Here is a 21,123-nt window from a genome sequence, read left to right on the forward strand (position 1 = left end):
ATATAAATCATGTGTGCACTAGACATACGAGTACTATGATCCATTATTGCAACAAAATCCGAGTATGCCATTTTATCCATTATTTGACACAACAAATCCAATTCTTGAATCCAATTTCCATTTCATATATAACCAATTCCATATGTCACCACAGGTGGATAGAATCTGAATTCTTTAAGATAGACCTCAAATTGCATTATCAAAAGCTTTGGTACATTTTTGTTTTTGTTTTGTATTTTAAAAAAAAACCAGCAATAAACAAAGATTATTTCCAAAAGATGGCTCTCCACTTCTTCTTTTTTGACCGCTTCTATGAAGTTTCTGCTACATATAGGGCTGGCGGCAAGAACCATGTGAAATGTACATTAATTCTTCTTAAAACATGCTTCGAACAGAAGATTCTATTGCGGACATGGAGTGCGCATTTTTTTATGCATTACTATAACTGTTGAGGAATAAGACTTTGACCAATGAATGAGTCAGTCAGTGTTGGCAGAGTAATGGTTTTCCACAAAATAAGAAGAAGTAGATCCTTCTTCACTCTATATATATAGAGGGTTGAGGGAAAGCTAAATATTTGTCTTAGAGAACTCAGTACCCATCATATCCATGGACATTAAATACTCCTCCTTCCTTTCCCTTCTTCTTTCAATTGTTTTTCTTTTGTTTCTCTTTGCTGGTTGTTCTTTAGAGAAGGTAGAGGCTTATAGATTTGGAAAACTCCAGACTCATGTCGTTTCACTTAGCTCCTTGAATCCATCTGATGTTTGCTCTACTCCAGCCGAAGGTAATTTCTTTCAAACTTTATGTTTTTGTTTGTGTTTGTGTGGATGGATGGGATCATGGGGCAAAAAAAAATCTGTTCTTATGCATTTGATTACTAGAAAATAATTTCATAAGAAAGAGGGCTAGAAAGAGGGCTATTTTCATTCATTCTTATCGTCTATCTTTGATCCAATTTAGACAAACCAGTACTCTAAGCTCTCTTGGTTATGATTTCAAAAAATATTTTAAGGGGTGATTTCAATTTCAGAAGTTGTTTGGTATGATTTTCACATTTTTTTTGTGTAATAGATTAGGAGCTATTTCACCTATTTGGGAAGAAATCCATTTCATGCTAAACATTTTAATGAACATATGCTTATAATGATGGTAAAATTTTCATTTGACAATTCCAGAATTTTGTGTTAAATATATTTCGTTTTGCTCAATGGAAAGTAACATTTCTAACTTTTTTTAAGGGGAAAAAGAACGTTCCCAAATCATGTGGCTGTAGCACTCAAACATAGGAGCATGCAAAATTACCATCTGTTCCCAATGAAATAAAAAATCTCATCTATGTTGATGCCCCTATGTACTCTCATTGGCCCCCACGCTACTGCAAGGGCCAATGAGAGTACATGCGGGAGATCAACTAGGTGAAATTTTCACATTTCACGGGATCTAGGCACAAGCGCCATGTAGCCTGGCAATGATTTTTTCCCAATTCAAAAATAGGTCTCCCGAAAGGATAATTGGTAGTTTAATAGATCGGGATCCTTTGCAGCCGCCTGCCTATGCGGCCAACGTGTAGCCTCACATAGGTAGGGCGTGGACCCCACATGGAACCCACCTGGACAAGGTGCTTCGGTAGTGGGTAGGGTGGTCGTTTCGCCCCTACCAGTGTGAAGGCGCACGCCGCCGCAAGGTCAGTTAGCAGCGGTGGATCCAAAACACTCAAAAAGTCAATAAGATGCCAAGGAAATTAATATAACAGTGTATAAGGAAAGGTTAGGCAGTTACCTCCCCCACCTCCTCAAACAATTATTATATATTAACAATGGTTACCTTCTCAATCTATGCTTTCAGGTTCCGAAATCTTAAGCAGGCTATTGCAAATAACTCGCAAATATGGACCGTGCTCACTATTGAAAGAAGGGAAATAAAAAATCCCAAGTCTTAACCAGATTCTCACTAACGACCAAACCCGAGTGAAGTCCATCAATTCCAAATTCTCCAACCAACAGTCATCGGTAGCAGATTCTACAGTACAAATTCCTGCCAACTCTGGCGATTCTTATGGGACTGGAAACTACGTTGTCAGGATTGGATTTGGAACACCTGAGCAAAATTTCACACTAGAATTCGATACAGGTAGTGATCTCACTTGGATCCAATGCCTACCATGCAACTCCAGCAATTGCTATTCACAACAAGATCCCTACTTCAATTCTTCTGCTTCCTCCACCTATTCCAACATCTCATGTGGTTCCAATGCATGCACACAACTGCAATCATCAGGCTACGGACAGTCATCTTGCACCACCAATTGCCTCTACCAGGTCCAATATGGTGATGGATCCACCTCTCAAGGGGATTATGTAACCGATACACTAACACTATCTTCCTCTGATTTCTTCCCAAATTTTGAATTCGGGTGTGGTCACAACACCAATGGCCTATTTGGTCTTACAGATGGATTACTAGGTCTCGGCCGCCACCCGTTCTCTACGGTATCACAGACTGCTTCAAAATATGGAAAGAATTTTTCCTATTGTCTTCCATCTTCAAGCAGCTCTACTGGTTTTCTTGCATTCGGTAGCCAAGCGGGTTCCTCTTCTACTGCTCAGTATACTCCACTGCTAACAAATCCGAATTACCCCTCGTTCTATTTCCTAAATATGACGGGTATAAGTGTTGGAGGACAGAAGCTATCAATTGCAGAATCTGTTTTTACAACTTCAGGAACCATTATAGATTCTGGAACTGTCATCACTCGGTTGGCACCAACAGCCTATTTAGCTCTAAGTACAGCATTTCGTCTAGCAATGTTAAACTATCCCCCTGCGCCATCGTATGCACTATTCGACACATGCTTTAACCTGTCTGGTTACACTACAGTAACAGTACCAAGCATAGTGTTGCATTTTAGTGGAGGTACTGACTTGAATGTTGATCAGTCTGGAATTATAATTCAAGCAACCTCAACTCAATATTGCTTGGCTTTTGCTGGAAACACCCTTCCTACCGATTTGGGGATCCTTGGAAATATGCAACAGCACAAATATGAGGTGGTTTATAATGTGGCAGGAGGAAAGTTGGGATTTGGCGCTGGTGCTTGTAGTTAATAAGAGCCATCCCTTTGTATTATAAAGATAATATGGATCAGCAATAGAAATATAGAGGAATAAAGCTGAGATTCGGCCCTAGTATTCCCCCCATTGAATTGTTTCCTCTTCCCTTGGATTTTGTTGTAACCTTCGTTTAATTGTTTCCCCCTCCCCTAGATTTGTTGTATCATACTTTGAGTTGTTTCTTCCCCACCCTGATTTTTTATGTATCGTCCTTCTAATGGTTGTTTTTTTTTCCTTCGTTGGAGTCTCTCCTGTTGACTAAGCCTATTGACATTTGTGCTTGTTCACAACACTTTAACATCGAATCCGTGGAGGTAGGAATTGATCTCTACTCAACTCTTTGATCGAGAAGAGTGTAGTGGAGTCCTTTCTCTAACAATTTCAATCACCAACTCTTGGAGAGAGAGAGAGGGAGGGTGTAATTTTTTGGAGATAATTTCTCTCAAATCTATGAGTTAATAATAAATTGCAAAACTTTTATTTTCTTAAGGTTATATTTATAGCCAAACCTTGATTTCTTTCCTTATTAGGATTACTAGTGTCAAGTGGTGCAATTTTATAAGTCAGCATGCAAAAAGATTCGCTTAAAAAATTCGAAGATTCCTTGGTTAAAGGCGGTTTCAAAGTCAGGGATTCTTCTGAGGACTTGTGTTTGTATGGAGATTCATCCATAAGAAATTACCAGTTGATGAGCTAGTTTCTACGAAAGGGATTTCATTGGCCTCAAGGTATGTGCTATGTGTCAACGTTCCATCTCCCTTTAAACATTTGTCAGGATCTTGATAAAAGATTAAAATGATTTTGGTGGAAAGATAACAAAGATAAATGCATCTATTAGATCAAATGAGGGAAACTTTGCTTGAGTAAGAAATCTGGGGGCATGGGCTTTAGGGATTTTGCTTGCTTCAATCAAGCCCTTCAAACCAGACAATGTTGGTGACTTATACACCAGAGCAATGCTCTTTGGGTCCAAGTATTTAAGAGTGTTATTTCCCTAATTCATCTTTCTTGGAGGCTTCTCCTCATTCTATTGTTCTAAAAAAAGGAACAGCCTTTTGAAAGGATGCCCTCTCCGCCTTAGTGGCCTAGGAAATAAGGTTGACAATGGGCAACATATTAATATTTACACTGATGCTTGGGTCCCTAGTATCCTAGGTAGTCGTATAGTATCTCCTCCCATTATTAATGGCCCTACGATGGTCGCTGACCTCATCCACATGCTTTCTCATAAGTGGGATATCTCCTTAGTTCGATCTTGCTTCTCCCAGTCAGAGGCCACCAATATCCTTACGATTCCTCTTAGTCCCTGATCTCATGGTAAAGGTTGGTGGTGGGCTTTCACTAAGTCTGGGGTTTTAACGTGAAACTGCCTACTTTACTGCTTTTGACAACAAACTTGCAGGATCCTTGGAAGTTTACAACTGTCTTTGCTGACGTGTCTAGGCCGGTATAACTGTCTTGGGCATGACTTTCTAGGCTTCGGGTTGAGAACCGATTTGCTTATAGCCCAAATTGTACCACGTGTAAAATAGGGATTGGATGCACAGAAAGTGGTGTATCAGGTTCAATAAGGAATTCCATATGTAGTAGGGTAAACCTCTATTTTGGATTTAAAGCATTTTATGGATATATTCAAAGATCTTGTGTAATATTGTCTTTTTATGATTGGTTAAGGAGCCTATAAATTTACATATGAGGTTGGTCTCTATCCTGACAACAACAATGCAAAGACAAAAGGAACCATTAAATAGTAGTTTCAGTTCTAATCTCGAACTTGGTTATTCAACATTGGTCTCCATAACTTCAGGTACATATTATTGCTTCTTAATCTATATTTGTTCTTAAAATTTTAAATCTAACATGTGATATTATAGCTTGGTTTATTTTTTATTTTTTGTAATTAAAAAGAGCTTTATTATGAAAAACGTGAAAGCTCATAATTAAGGATTACAAAGATCAACAAGTCATGGATCGAAAATGGGTCCGCAGCTGTAGTCCATTGAACATAATAAATTCCATCCCGAACATAGAGTTAAACGCCTACCATTACTTCTTGGAGGTTGGTTTAAACCTATCCAATTTAAAAACATTACAGCCTTGTTCTTCATTTTTATGGAGCTAAATGGTAAGGCTCATACTTTAGCAAGGGTGTTATAAGTTTCCTCAGTGGTCCAGCTACCTACCTAATAAGGAATTCAATATGTTCAATAAACCTTTAAAAAATCTTGTGTAAGATTGTATTTATATGATTGGTTAGAAGGCTTAATATTACATATAGATTTGGAAACGAGAAACCGACTATCGTACTCTTCAAGGAACGCTAGAGGGTGAGGATGTGTTCAGTCGGCACAATACAAGTTCTTCTAAGCCTATCTTCAAGCTCTTCAAGGCTTGGAAGGGGAGAAGTTCTTCAAAAGGAGAAATTTCAAAATTCCATTCTATATTCAACTCCTTAAAATGGGCATAGCCCTTACATAATTAAAGGGTGGGCTTATATTAATTAAATAAATTACTCATGGGTTTGGACTGACCTATCAATCAAATTAAAATTTAAAATAATCAAGAATCCTAAAACTATGCCCAATTACATTAAACAACTAATCATAAACTAAAATAAATAATAAGATGCAATTATGGACTTTAAGATGCAATTATGGACTTGCATCACTACCCTAACATCAGCAATGCAAATATAGAAATTCCATCACTCTAATTAAAATCAACGTTCGTGGTCTCCATGACTTCAGGTACATATTATATTTAATTTATTATACATATTAATGTTCCTTAATCTATATTTGATCTTAAAATTTTAAATCTGACATGTGATACTAGAGCTTGAAGGCCTAAGAACTAAAAAACTTAACAAAAAAAATAAAAGAGTCTGCGGCTGCAGTTTCTTGGAGACTCTGCTGCCGAATCTACTTCACTCTTTAACACCATACGTTTACGTACATTCAAAGTGAAGTCATTGGTCACACAGAAATCTGGTATATCTCTTGGAACCATCGCTTCATGTACAATTGAAACTCTGTGTATATGCGTCAGTCAATATTCCAAAAACTCAACTGCAATAAAATATAAGTACGTTCCGGTAATTAATTAAGAACAATAATTGTATTAATGAGAATTTAATGAAAAAAAAAATCTCTATATTCATTGTTTTTTTTTTGTTTTTTTTGTGAATAAATATATATTCAATAAGCCTAGAAACACAATAGCCCCAAATAGGGAGAACAAAACAATGGAAAAAAGGATAAGAAAAATAAAGAAACAGACCTTCACTCCATCCTTTAGGAAGGAATAGGGAGGTTCCAAGAAGTAGCAATGTGGCGTTCTTTGGGGACCCCAAACACCAGCCAAAAGAGTGACTAATCTTTGTACTAAGTTCAAAGGGAATGACTTCCCAAATCTGAGTAATTATGCTGGATTTGGAGGTCCATCTGCTACGACTACGTTCTCTTCATATATGATAGGTCATTGCACAGAAAGCAAACTTGCCCACCTTGTCACACCCATATTTTCCATGAAAATTGCCTTTGATTCACTGACATTCCCTTTCAAAGGAAGGGATCCTTTGGGATTGTAAAATAAATCACCACTTGTTAGGATGTTGCCTGAACGGAGATGGAAACGCAGTGAACAAATCTCGTACAGATTTTGTTACAAGTTTTACAAACTCGAACGATCTTTTTTAATCTCTAGATATCTTGCAAGGCTTTTCCACGGAGTACTCCATACCATACCACAAATCATTAGGAACAGATGGAATCCCATAGAGAACACACTAGCTAGTAACTTGGTGAACAAGATTGAGAGTGAGAGAGAGAGAGATCTCAATGGTGCAAGAATGCAATGCGATTTTGGGGTGACTTGATTATATTTATATATAATCAGTCCCCACCTCCTCAAAATGTTCCACTCTAAATAGGACACACAGAGGGAAGAGACCCAAAGAGGGGAGGCTACCTCCTTAAGTGGCAAACCCAACTGGTCCAATTGGTTGACCCATGGGTGGGCACCAAACCCGAACTGGGTCTACCCAGATTCAGTTAACATCTCTCAATCGCCCACACAGAGTGTACTAACTCAATCGTTCATCCAATCATCTCTCATACGTGTAACTCTTCATACAAGAAAGGAGGTGTGCGACCTAACGAGTTAAAACATGGTAGAATTGCTATATCAAGCTTCCATCTAACCAACATAGCACAACACTTACAAACAATCTCGAATTACCCCAAACGATCCAACTACACCAGATTCAACTCTCTCAATCCCTCATGATGAGTAGTTGTAACCCATTGTATTTAATGTACTCATGACTACATCAATCACAAATACGACAAGTCGCCCGAGCAATGAGTCACAAAATAAAGGTGTAATGTTGGATGGGTTTTCTTGAGCCCCCACATGTCAATCTGATTATTCCCAACAGCTTTCCCAATTGTGTCCCGAGTACGTCAAAGTAGCGTCATTGGGTATCCTCTTCATTATATTGTCTCAAGTAGTAAGGGTACTGAGGGATCAATATAATCCATGTGGCTTAAACAATGACAAAGCAGGGATCCATTCAGTTGCTCTCCGGTACTAGCACATACAGTATGATATGTATGCTATGGCGAAACTCCAATTGATGTGGGCATGTCACTCACAAAAAATAAATACCATACGAATCTTAGTCTAGTCACTGCACCAAGCGCCTAACCAGAATTTCTAGCACAGTCACCCTCATGGTTTCTGTCTGAAACCTCACATTTGACTTTACACAGGGTATGTAGAAGTATGGTCTCTTCCTCGTTGGATCAGATAAAGTCTCATCTTAGCTCTAACTAAGGCGCCATGAAGTACAAATACTCATAGGCTTACCTTGCTTGCTACCCTCAAGCGCCAAGGCGAGTCACCCATGTGAGTGGGTCGACTCAGTGCCTAGTGACATCTTTACAATAAACAAATGTGCACACACAATATCACTCAAGCAAATATATCTCAGATATATATGAAAGGAAGATATAAATAAATGCCCTTCTGTAAAAATCTCCCAAAGTAAAATACATATCAAATCTGCCTCAGTCCTAAGTTCCTAACATGAACAAGGAAAACATCTCTGACAATGGGCTTCATCAAAGGATCCACCAACATATTGCCAGTGGAGATATGCTTTAGAACTACTTCATTTTGCACAACCATGTCTCGAATGTAATGATATTGTATGTCAATGTGTTTGGCTCTTCCATAAAACTTCGGGTCCTTGGCAAAAGCCAACAATGTTGTGCTATCACAAAGCATAAGCACAACGTCGTCTGAGTAAGTAGAAACACTAAGTCTCTGCAAGAACCTTCTGAGCCAAATAGCCTCCTGAACTGTTGTTGAACATGCGATATACTCCGACTCCATCGTGGATAGGGCAATGCAGGACTGTTTCTTTCTATTCCAAGTAACACTCGCGCCTCCTAGGACAAGTGCATTTCCTGAGGTGGATTTGCCAACATGTGGATCTTAATGTGGGGACTATCGATCTTCAACTCTCTCAACAAATGCCCATCTTTGTCTCCCTCGTTCAATCTCTCTCATTTTTATTCAACCATTTGTTAGTAACATTTTTTATTTTATATTAAATCTTATCCTCTTTTATTTATTCAACCGCTCTCTTTTCCTTTTTCTTTTTTCTGTTTGCTTTATTTTAATTTTTTATTCAATCCCATATCACCAGATCGCTACTATGGCATCATATTGCCAAATCACCATTGTGGTGCCATATCGCCAAACCACCAACATGGTGTCATATCACCGCCATAGTGCCATATCACCATATCACCGCCATGATGCCAAATCTTCAGTTTGCCGCCATATAACCAAACCACCGTTGTGACGCCAAATCACTGTCGTGGTGCCATATCACCAAATCACCGTCATGGTGTTATATTGCCAAATCGCCACCATATCGACAAGTTGCCAAAATATCACAGAATTGTCATATCACCAAATCACTACCATTTTCTCAGATGGGCAATGTTGTCGTCTTCTGTTTGACCATCTTTTGTGCATGTCCAAGAGTGGCTATCACATAATCGCCATATTGCCACGGTCTTTCATAATTGTCAGACTATCTTCTGTGCAATAGGGTTAAATGTTACGCGGTTAAGAAGTTGAAAAGTCTTTGATTTATTATTAATGACCAAATTGAACTTTAACCGCGTAAGTGAAACTCTTAAACATCTTCACTGATATTGAAGAGCTCCAACAACTAGTTTTTCTAGAAAATCTTAAGTTGAATATTGGAAACTAAAATGGATTGATACTTCCAACTATTTTGAAGTTTAAATGATTCTCCAACAACTAGTTTCTCATGGAAATAAAATTGAAATTCAAATATTCAAAGAAGAAGTTTAGCTTTACTCTAACAACCAGTTCGTTTGCCGATAAAAAGATGGAGTTACTTGACGTAATCAATTAGTCAATTGACAAGAATACAACTTGAAGTGAAAGAGCTTAATTCAATCATCATCTTGAGAAGAGCTATGAGCTTCATCGTCATTATCATCTTGAGAAAGTGTTGTTGTTGTTGTATCCATGCGCAAGTGATCACATTATCTTGAGAACGGATGGAACAAGCGTTTCAACATGTAAAGTGCAAAAGCATCTTATAATTGATCATAGTGTGACTAATTAGTTACAATTATCAGTCTTGAAAGAAGAAGCCATTTTTGTTGTAAAGGAAGCCTGTGTGGCTTGAGGAAATACTTCCTTTGTGGCTTGGGTAGAAATCCTTGACCAGGGTGGTCTGGGTGCTCAGCCTAAAAAAGTAGTTAAGTTTGTGTAAATGCTTGATTCTTGCCCAGGAAAAGAATTACTTAGTGAAAAAATACTTGGTCCATGATCAAGGTAGTCGACGTTGGACAAGTTTGTCTGAAGCTTTCTAAATTTCTTTTGTATCTTCATTGTCTCTTTTCCTCTATCTTCCATTTGCATTTTTAAGTTTTTAAGTTTGTAGAAGAAATAGTTATCACCCAATTCACCACCGTCTTAGGTGGTGACATTCGATCCTATGGACGCCATGGCGACAATTTGGCGGTATGGCTACTTCTATTTTCTTTTTGATATGGAATTTTTTCGATATGAAACTTGGCTATGAAACGGACTTTGCAATGACTAGGGCAAAGACTCGGGTAGTGCCTCTTCAACTGAGTTCTGAGACGCTTATGCACCCGAATTTGCTTGATTATGAACTTTAAACTACTTTCCCTTTCCTTTGGGAGTGATCTTTGAGTACGCTCTCTCAATTGACTATGAGTGATTTCCTTCGTCCTGATTGAGTCTTTTCCTCTGGATATTTCTATATTTTCCTTTTGTGACTTGTAAAAATTGATTATATTGTACCATGATTTTTGGCCTACTAGATTAGTGGTCTGGTTTTATGGATGATCATCTGGATGAGCCACTTTATAGTACTTAGCTTGACTGCACCTATCATGATGTATTACTTTCATACGTGTGCATTGTTGATCGATGATTCATTTGAGGGTGCAATTCAAAATTGCTCAAAGTATGGGAGATACGAGGACTAGTCTCTTGATAATTGGTACACATAAGTTCTATGGAGCCCATCCATGAAAAGACTTCATGTACATTGAATGTGGATCTTAGTGAATAATTTTCAATTGCAAGTGACTTGACAATTACGAAAGTATACGAGTACTTTCTAACTGCCAATTTAAAAAGTTTTTCGTCAAAAGGTTTTTGCAGAAAATATTTTCATTTATTAATATAAAAATTATCTATATCTTTCTTTGAAAAATCATTTTTGTTTTGTTCTATTGTAATTTTGTTCTATATTTCTTGTTTGAGGGCTTTTTGGTACTTGTCAAGGGAACCCCAAGGAGCATTCTAGATATAGATATTAGGTGGTGTGAGGACAAAAGGTTTTGGGGAATCTTCCTTTCTCTCGATTGTAAAAGATGTTTAAGGTCTCTTTAATTGACATGTGGTTACTCTCACTCGCTTGGAACAGATCGCAATTTAAATGGAATAACCTAGTTTTGTTTAACTATTAAAAAAAAAAAAAAAAACCTAGTCCAGTTTGGTCAGACCGAATCAATTTGGTTTGTAAGAGGTGGGATAATAAAACTTAGGGGCACTGTTTTCTGGGTGGGACGCAAGGGCCACACCGCATGTGCCAGCCAATAAGAGCGCACACGGTGGCACAAAAGGGGGCAGAATTTCCGCCATACATGGGGGGCATGGAGGACATTCTGCATAAGGAAAAACTTTTTGTTTTTTTTTAATGTAGATTACTATTTACGTGCAACAAAATTGACTTTTAAAAGGTACAAAGAGTAAACAGAGGCCTTAATAGTTGTAACAATTTTTTTTTGTTTTTTGATGGAAAGAGATTATATATATATGAATAGAGTATCTACAATGTATTTTTCATACAAAAAGTGTCGATGGTAGTGGACTGCTTTCCAAGCAAATTTAGCCATCCAAAAAATAAGAGTTTTATCCGAAATTAACAAAAAGGTAGTATCATCAACAGAGGCACTATATCTCACGGCCAAGAGGTTTGTGATGGTTGTGGGATATACTGAAGAGGCTCCTTTGTTGAAACCCAAACCTCCTTGATCTTAATACCAAATCTGGAAGCTTGTTGAAGACCACACATTATTGTTTTCACTTTCGGCTCCAAAACATGGTACGCCGTCAAAAAACCTGCAGTGGCATATAATAATCTTCCTTGAATCAAAATACAAAAAGCCCAAGTCGAGGAATCCACACTTGGTTGGAAGGTTCCTACACATAATAAAACAGCAAAGTTAAGAAGTGGTATATTTAAATCCTTTATAGCAACCGGGTTATCAGGAAACACAAATCCCTCACAGATATTTTCGTCAATGACATTGGGGGATTTAAGATTGAGATCAGCGATCCAATGGTTGATGAGAGTCATTGTTCTAATGGGGTCTGCCTTAGCTTTCCCTACAACAACTCTGTTTCTTGAATTCCAAATGAAATAGCAGGTAATCATAAAAACAGATAAAAACCAAATAAGAGTTTTTTTTATCAAGTTGGTTTTGGGAAAGAAAGGATATGCAAAAATGTTCCATAGAAGGATGGGTGAGAAGTTTAGTTCTCAATCCCAAAGGGCCAGCCCAAATCCGCTTTGCCCAACTACAAGAGAGTAAAATATGCCAGATTGATTTCGTAGAGATTTTGGAAATCAAACAATTAGAGTCGACTGAGATCCATTTCGAAATGGTTCCTTTGTGTTGCGTGTGAAAACCTCCGGTGCTTGGTTCGCCCGCGGATGAGCCTGCAAAAACCAAGCAATGAGCACAAGAGGGCTGGTGTGGCTCGGCCCAGGACTCTCCGATGCTCAAGTCGGTCTCCAATGCAATAGCGTAATCGCTAGTAAAAGTGAGATGAGGAATAGTGCTCCATACCTGGGTATTTATAGAGCGAGGAGGAGATGAGACGGTTGGAAGAGTCCTAGTATGGTAGGAGTCCTTCTTCGAAGGTTCTCTCGCAAAGCGGAGTGGAGAGTTATTTTGGGTCGGACTCTTATTAAGGTAAGAGTCCATGTAGAGTGCGATTCGTGTTGTCTGTGCCGGGATCGTGGCTCGATCCTTATCCCGTGATTCTTGGGATGTCCGACATGGCCGGAGATCCCGGTGGGGTGCTATGGCAGCTTCAGGTGGAGGAGGGCTCGGCCTCGAGGTCGGCCCAAGGGGTCGGCAGAGGAGGTCACCGAGAGGTTGTTCTTGACCGCAAGCTCGGCTAGGAGTCCGGCTGACCTGTATGAGCTCGGCCTCAACCACGGCCAGCTAGCTCGAGTCCGGCTCTATCGATGACTTATCGAAGATGGGGTCGGCCCATTCTCCCGCTCGGCTCAACTCGGTTCTCGGACCGAGGTCGGATCAGCCACGTGGCAGCCTCCGATAGGTAGGGTGTTTTATGCCTCATCACGGCCCCCCACTCATCGTGAGTCGGCTCGGCACGCGATGAGTGAAGTTCCAGTCGGCTTGTCTCGGAAGATTTTTCACGGTCGAGCCAGGTTTATCTTTTGCCACGGATTTGACGTTGCACGGTCCGGACGCTTGGGTGTTCGTACACGCCACGCAGTGAGTCATTATGGTAGGCTCGAGAATTCAAAACGCCCTTTGATCCGGGCCGTTGAATTATCTTGAGCTCGGTCGGCCGTTGGATCAAAAACCCAAGGATTATAAATAGGCAACTCCTAACTATTCATTCCTCATGCTTCTAAGTTATTGACTTCTCGGCAAGCTTGGATTCTTCAACTCGGTAGCGCTCGGTGTTTACTTGTTCGTGATCAGCTCGGCCTTTGCTTCATTCGCGCCAGCTCTTCTTCAACCAAGAAGTCTTCTCCGCCAGATGTCAGTTGGTAGTAGTCCCATGGGCGAGCTGTTCGCCAGTGGTGCGAGGGCGCGAGTCCGAGCCGAGAGCTCCCCGCTTGTTCTCCCACCATAGACTGTGGGCTCGACCTCGATGAGCCCGATGTAGTGGAGCTTCGTCAGCCGAGGTGGGCCTCTGTTACTCCCGAGTTTGACCACGCAGCCCAATCCATCGCCGTGCACCGAGTCGAGAACTCCGGGTCATCCTCATCCGATGAGGAATCAAGTGAGGGAGATTCGTCCGAGGTGGGGTTGGCTGGCCGGTCGGCTCACGATGCCCCCGAGCCCGAGGAAGGTAGTGTCAACACCGTTCGAGCACGATCACGGAGGTTGACCTCGACTATCTGAGGGCGACCTATGCCATCCCCGAGGACATTCAGCTCCGAGTTCCTAACCCCGGGGAGATGGCCTGCTTCATCAGGCCCGGCGAGGTGGCTTTGTATGAGATGCCCTTCAAGTATGCGTTTAGGCTCCCCGTTCTCGGCCTGGTGGACCAGATCTTGGACCACTTCCACCTGTCTCCTAGTCAGCTGGTGCCGAACTCTTGGCTGGCCGTGTACGGCTTCCACGCCTTATTCTGCGAGATGAGCTAAGGTGCGAGCGTGGCGCTTTTCTGTCCGCTCTTCTTCTTAAAGAAGCTCCTGAGAAGGAGTGGAACTATTTCTGCCACCAATCGGGGAAGAGTGCGGCTCTGGGCGGCCACAAATTTTTGGTTGGCACGCCGACCTTCATTAAGTATTGGAAGCCTCATTTTTTCTTTGCTTCCATTCCCAACAGCTCTCTCCAAACCGAGTGGAAGGAGATGAACTTGAACTATGTCAATAGGGTAATACCCCTGACCGAGAACGAGATGACCTCGTTGGACCTGATCCTCCAGCGTCTGCCCTTTGATGCCCTCCAGCTTCAGGATGAGGGATTTCTTTAGAGGTGGCATATGATCCCTGGTAGGAGCCCGAGCTGAGACCGTCTCTGTGGTTCGAGCTGACCCCTTTACTTAGTCTTCTTTTCTCGTTTCGACTTATTTTTATGTTGTTGGTTTCTCTTGCGGTGGTTGGCCACATTCCTCCTATGGATACGCTGGCTAAGGGCCGAGACCCTTGCAGACTGGAGGAAGAAAACTTGGACAAGAAGTCCCGGGTGAATCTTCCAAGGCCCCCAAGGGCAAGGTCGTGATGCAGGGCCCGTCGGATGCTGTGGTCGGCCTTGAGGCCGAGAAGAATACGGGCCCAGCGGGGTCTCCGAGAAAGGGGAAAGGCCGAAAAGGCGAGAGGAGCCCGCCGAGAAACATCAAGCATTAGAAGCTCTCGGTTAATCTGACGAGTGGTGGTCTTTCGCCCGTGGCTTCACCCGCCAACATCTCCGACACGTCTTGGGAGGGCCTCGGCCAATAACGGTCTTGTGAGGCCGACCGGCGGCTCTTCCCGGGGACTCGCGTTGACGCGGCCGCGCATGCCAAAGAATGGCTGGATGCGGTCGGCTTCAATCGACAAGGAGAAGCTCGAGGCGCTGTCGACCCGAGCTCCTCTCCACTGCTCCAGGATTTCAACATGGTAAGTTTCTGGTCGACTCTTGTGATTAGATATGATCGTGTAGTCTGCCTTGATTTTTGTTCTCGTGCCTTTTTGTAGAGCTTCGCCAAGGCGTGGAGACCATGCTCCGCTTGAGCGGCTCCCGACCGAGAACCATTCCTGGGGCCCAAGTGCAAGAAGGCCTACCGGATGCCCAGGATGCCGTTGAGGCGTCGAGAGACCCAAGAGAAGCTCACGCCGCCGAGGCCGAGGTGGAGAGTTCTCAGCCGAGGTGGTCGCAGAGAGAAAGGTTCGGGCTCTGCAGCTCGCCTTGCCAAGGTGAAGGAGAAGGTCAAGGAAGATCTGGCTACGGCTCGGAGCGAGGTGGTCAACGACTATCTTCAATTGGAGGAGTACGCTGATGTCTGCCATAAGATCAGGAGGCCTCCATACGCCGAAGGTTTCGAGGCAGGCCGAGCTGAACTTTTAGCCGAGATCAAGGTAGCGTACCCGGATCTCAACCTCTCCCGTTTTGATGATGATGCGACTACCTTTGCCGGGGAGTTGGGAGATGAGGAGGGAGCCGAAGTCACCCAGGCTCTACCCCTTGAGGAACCTACTCCGGCCGACGTCTTCCCTCTAGAAGCTGGACCACAAGACCCTCCTACTGAGCCTACTGCCGCGGACACTTCTGAGGTCGTCTCCAAGTCCAACCTCGAGGAGACCGAGATGTAAATTTTTTTTTTTTTTTTTGTGGGGGCCGGACTGCCCTTTTGTAACTGTGCCGATCTGTCAGCTTATAGTGAATGAAAAAATTTATTTTTGCCAAAATCTGTCTAAGTGTTTTAGCTCGGCGCTCTTCACCTTCTTTTCCTTGTGTACACTGTTCTATTTGTGGCCGAACTGCCGAGTCATTTTGCTAGCCGAGCTTAGGAACTTATCTCTTTTTTGCCCATCCCTCACGTGGTCGGCGGCTCGGCCATACCATGCCCGAGGTTAATGTGATCCTCACCTTAGTTGGTTAATTCACCGTTCCCTTTGGTCCTATTGGACAGGCTATCATATAAACAGATGCGTGGCCGAGCATCCTTCCTGGCCAAGCTTAATGCCTTAGCTTAGTTTTGAACTTTGTTAGGCTCAGCCAAAAGGGGGATGTTTGCTCTTGAGAAGTCGGCCAGGTATATGAGGACCGATCTTACGACTTGGCTGCCTACCTATGAGGGTCGATCTTTGAGGTCGGCCAGGTTTATGAGAACCGGTCTTACGACTTGGCTGCCGACCTATAAGGGTCGGTCTTTGAGGTCGGCCAGGTCTATGAGGACCGGTCTTACGACTTGGCTGCCGACCTATGAGGGTCGGTCTTTGAAGTCGGCCAGTTCTATGAGGACAGGTCTTCCGACTTGGCTGCCGACCTATGAGGGTCGGTCTTTGAAGTCGGCCAGGTTTATGAGGACCGGTCTTACGACTTGACTGCCGACCTATGAGGGTCGGTTTTTTAGGTCGGCCAAGTCTATGAGGACCGGTCTTTGAGGTCGGCCAGGTCTATGAGGACCGGTCTAACGACTTTGATTTAGGAGCTTGCCAATACGTTAAGTGGTGGAGAAAGACTTTATTGAATCAAATGTCGGAGCTGAAGCCGAATACAAGCATTCTCAGTTATTGAAAAAACTTCTTCAAATTTTTTGAGTTCCAAGGTCTCGGTACCTTCTTGCCCCTGAGTCCGCAAGCGATATGTGCCCGGCGAACTTGCTTGGAGACTATGTATGTGCCTTCCCAATTTGGTGCTAACTTTCCTTGTCTTGCCTTGGTGGGATGCGCTAAGCTTTCGAGAATAAGGTCCCCTTGACGAAGTGCGCTCTTTTACTCTTGAGTCATAGTACTTTGTCGTCCTCTATTGGTATGCGCGCTCGAGTAGGGCATTTTCTCGAACTTCATCGAGGAAGTCAAGGTTGGCTCTCATCCATCTTGATAGGTCTTCTCATTGAAGTTGAGCACTCGTGCACGACGAGGCCATAATTTCAACCGGGGCAAGGGCTTCGGTCCCATAAGCGAGGCGAAAAGGACTCTCCCCGGTTGGAGTTCTTCTGTCGTTCGATATGCCCATAGGACACTTGGGAGTTCTTCCACCCATCTCCCCTTGGCCTCATCTAGCCTTCTCTTAATCTGGCAGTAATGTTCGGTTGGATACTTCTACTTGTCCATTTGCTTCGGATGAGCTACCGAGATGGGTCGGAAGTCAATGTAGAAGTGTTCGCAGAACTCTCGAAAGGCCGGGTTGTTGAATTGGGTGCCATTATCAGTGATGAGCACTTTCGTGAGTCCGAACCGGTAGATGACCTTGTCTCGAAGAGTTTCTCCATGTTCTTCTCGGTGATGGTGGCGAGGGGCTCAGCCTCGACCCACTTGGTGAAGTAATCAATCGCGACTACCACATACTTTACTTTCTCCCGATGTCGGGTGAAATCTCCGAGAATGTCCATTCCCCACATAGCGAATGGGATTGGGCTCAAGCATTGAAGTCAACTTTGTTGCTGGTCGGCTTGGGATTGGTGCGCAGCGTTGACACTTCTCGCACGTCTTCACATACCTCATGGCCTCTTCTTGCATTCTTGGCCAATGGAATCCTTGCCAAGTATCTTGTATGCAAGAGCTCGGCCACCCATGTGACTCCCGCATATTCCCTCATGCACCTCGGTCAATGCATACTCGGCCCCCTTTGGTCCAAGGCATCGGAGAAGAGGGGCCGAGATTGCTCTTTTATAGAGCACTCCGTCGATCATGGCATACTTGGCAGCTCGGATCTTGACCTTTCTTGCTTCGTCTCGGTTCTCTGGGAGCAGGTTATTCTCCAAGTAGTTAACAATGGGGTCCAATCAGGTCGGCCCGTCCTCTTCAATGTGCTTTATGCTTTCTTCTTGTAAGGAGGGCTTCTCCAAGATTTCTATGTATATTGACCAGCTCAGATATTGGAGGTCAGCCTCGGCCAACCTGGACAGGGAGTCAATCGTGGCATTTTCTTTTCTCGGTATTCGAGTCATCTCAAAGTGTTCGAGTTCGGAAATCAGATCTCGGGCTCGGCTCAGGTAAGCTATCATCCTTTCGTCTTTCGCCTCGTAGTCTCCATTGACCTAGTTGACCACGAGTTGGGAGTCTCCTCTTGCCTTTAACCGCTTTATGCCCATTGCTTTGCTGACTCGAAGTCCAGCTAGGAGGGCTTCATACTCAGCCTCGTTGTTCGAGGCGGGAAACTTGAACCTCAGGGCATACTGGATCAGAAACCCTTCGGGGCTTACTAGTATCAGGCCGGCCCTGCTTCCTCCGGGGTTGCTTGATCCGTCGACATTCATGGTCCAAGCCGGGTCGGCCATAGCCCTAACCTCTTCTACGATCTTTTCTTCCCCGACCTCAAGGTCGGGCCCTGTACATTCGGCGATGAAGTCGGCAAGGGCTTGTCCTTTTATTGCCGTCCTCGGACAATAGCTTATATCGTATTCACTTAGCTCAACCGCCCAAGTAATCAGCCATCCCGAAACATCGGATTTGTGCAATATCTTCTTGAGTGGCTAGGTCGGTCAAGATGCGATCGGATGAGCTTGGAAGTAAGGCCTTAGTTTCCTTGCAGCCGTAACAAGAGCGAACGCTACTTTCTCGAACCCGGAGTACCTTGTCTCGTCATCGACAAGAATGTGGCTGATGTAGTATATGGGTCTTTGAGTTTGACTCTCTTCTCTGTTCAACACCGCACTGACCGCTACAGGGGTAGCGGTTAAGTAGCCTTGAAGCTCCTCTTTTGGTTCGGGTCAGCTAAGAAGAGGCGGGTTCTCCAAATATTTCTTCAGCTCTTCAAAAGCTTCCTGGCATTCGTCCGACCAGATAAAGTCCTTTGGGTTTCGGATATTCTTGAGGGCTTTAAAGAACAGTAGGCACTTGTCTCCCGATCTTGACATGAATCGTGTCAACGCCGCCACACGCCCGTTTAGCCTCTGTACTTCTCGGATCGTCCTTGGAGGACTCATCTCTTGGATGGCTCTGATTTTTTCCGGATTGGCTTCAATGCCTCTGACGGAGACCATGAAGCCGAGGAACTTTCCCTAGGTCATGCCGAATGCACACTTGGTGGGATTCAGCTTCATTTGGTTTTTCCTTAATACATCGAAGGCTTCTTCCAGGTCGGCCAAGTGGTGTTCGGCCTTCAAACTTTTCACCAACATGTCATCCATGTAGACTTTCATGTTCCTTCCGACCGCTCGCGGAATATATAGTTCACGAGGCGCCGGTATGTTGCTCCGGCGTTCTTCAACTGAACGGCATGACCTTGTAGCAGAAATTTTCTTGGTCAGTTCGGAATGCTGTGTATGACTCATCCTCCTCATGCATCATGATTTGGTTGTAGTCAGAGTACGCGTCCATGAAACTTAGCACCTCGTGACCTACCGTGGCGTCGATCAGGAGGTCGATCCGAGGTAGCGGGTACTCATCTTTTAGACAAGCCTTGTTGAGATCGGTGTAGTCGACACACATTCTCCACTTCCCGTTCGGTTTAGGGACCATGACAACGTTAGCCAACAAGGTCGGGAATTTTTCTTCTCGGATGAACCCTGATCGGCGAAGCTTTTCCACCTCTTCTTTGATCGCGGTTTGTCGATCAAGTGTGTAGTTCCTTCTCTTCTGCCGGATTGGTTTTCAACCCGGGTCCACGTGGAGTCAGTGCTCAGCTATATGCCTGGGTATGCCCGACATGTCGGCGCCGACCAGGCAAAGACATCGGCGTTCGCCTTCAAGAAAACTCCGAGCTGATTCCTTTGATTTTCATTTAATAATGATCCGAGCTGGACCACCTTTGTTGGGTCATCTTCATTGAGATGAAATGGGGTCAGGTCTTCCACAGGTCGTCCTCTCCTCTCGATAAGCTCATCCCGCTGATCCTCGGGGAGATGCTCGACGCCCATTGCCATTCCTCTAACATTACCCTTGTTTTGCTTGACGAAGTAGCGTAGCACTCCCGTGCCTTCTTCTCGGTCGCCTCGGACCTCACCGACACCGTTCTCGGTGGGGAACTTCATCTTTAAGTGTGTCGGGAGATGATGGCTTGGAGGGCGGTCAATGAAGGACGGCCGAGTATGGCGTTGAAAGCCACTATGGACCGTACCACCATGAATTTGACTTGAATCGTCGCCTGGCATGGAGCTTGCCCCATCGTGACCAGCGGTCGATTGAGCCTTTGATGGTCGCGGCAGCTCCCGAGAACCCGTGGAGTGAGGTGCCCTTTGGCTTGAGTGCTTCGTCGCCGAAGCCAAATTGTCGGTACGCCTCTAGTGACATAAGGTCCACGGATGCGCCGGTATCAACCAATACATGGTGGACTGGTCTGTTCGCAATTTCTACCTGCACAACTAAAGCATCATCATGAGGTAAACTTATACCTTCGAGGTTGGCTTGGTGAAGGAGATCGTCGCGCTGGCTTGAGTTTCTTGGCAGGCATCTCGCCACTCCGATGAACCACGCGTTTTCCTTAGCCTTCGAGTAGTCTCTTGCCCGGCCCTCCGAGGATAGTGTATATGGGAGCTCCCTTGTCACCTGCTGGCCCGGATCCGTCCTCTTTCTTCTCGGCTCGGACTTTATCATCGCCTCGCTCAACTCGCCTATTTTCGGCCCTAGGCTCGGCTCTTCTTTGATCTCGGTCTTCAGGCCGCCGACCTCCACGATCTTCTTGGCTTCCTTTGACATATCACTTCAAGTGGCCCACTTTTATCAGCTCTTCGATTTCTCTTTTCAGCTGATAGCAATCCTCGGTGTCGTGACCGGTGTCCTTGTGGAACTGATAGTATTTGTTGGGATTCCAAGATGACCCCGCTTGCATTGGTCGGGGTCGGCGGATGTACCCTTCGTCTTGTATTTGCAACAAGATCTCCTTGCGCGAGGTATTCAGTGGAGTGTAGTCGGGGCTCCGAGCTCGATCCGACCTGTCGGCTCAGCGATCCATCCTGGGCCTTTTGTCTTCCCTACGGTCGTCCGTTGTCAGCCTTTTCTTGTCGACTTGGCCCTCATTTCCCTTCCAAGCCTGGAGGACCTCGGCCATATTTGCAAACTCGT

General features: G+C 44.1%; 1 pseudogene; it reads left to right on the top strand.

Moving 5' to 3' along the window:
- The first annotated feature begins 278 nt into the window (after positions 1–278).
- LOC122672348 overlaps positions 279–21,123 on the top strand; it is a 31,492-nt pseudogene continuing 10,647 nt past the window's right edge.

Source organism: Telopea speciosissima, chromosome 8 (genome assembly GCF_018873765.1).
Source record: "Telopea speciosissima isolate NSW1024214 ecotype Mountain lineage chromosome 8, Tspe_v1, whole genome shotgun sequence".
NCBI lineage: Eukaryota > Viridiplantae > Streptophyta > Magnoliopsida > Proteales > Proteaceae > Telopea > Telopea speciosissima.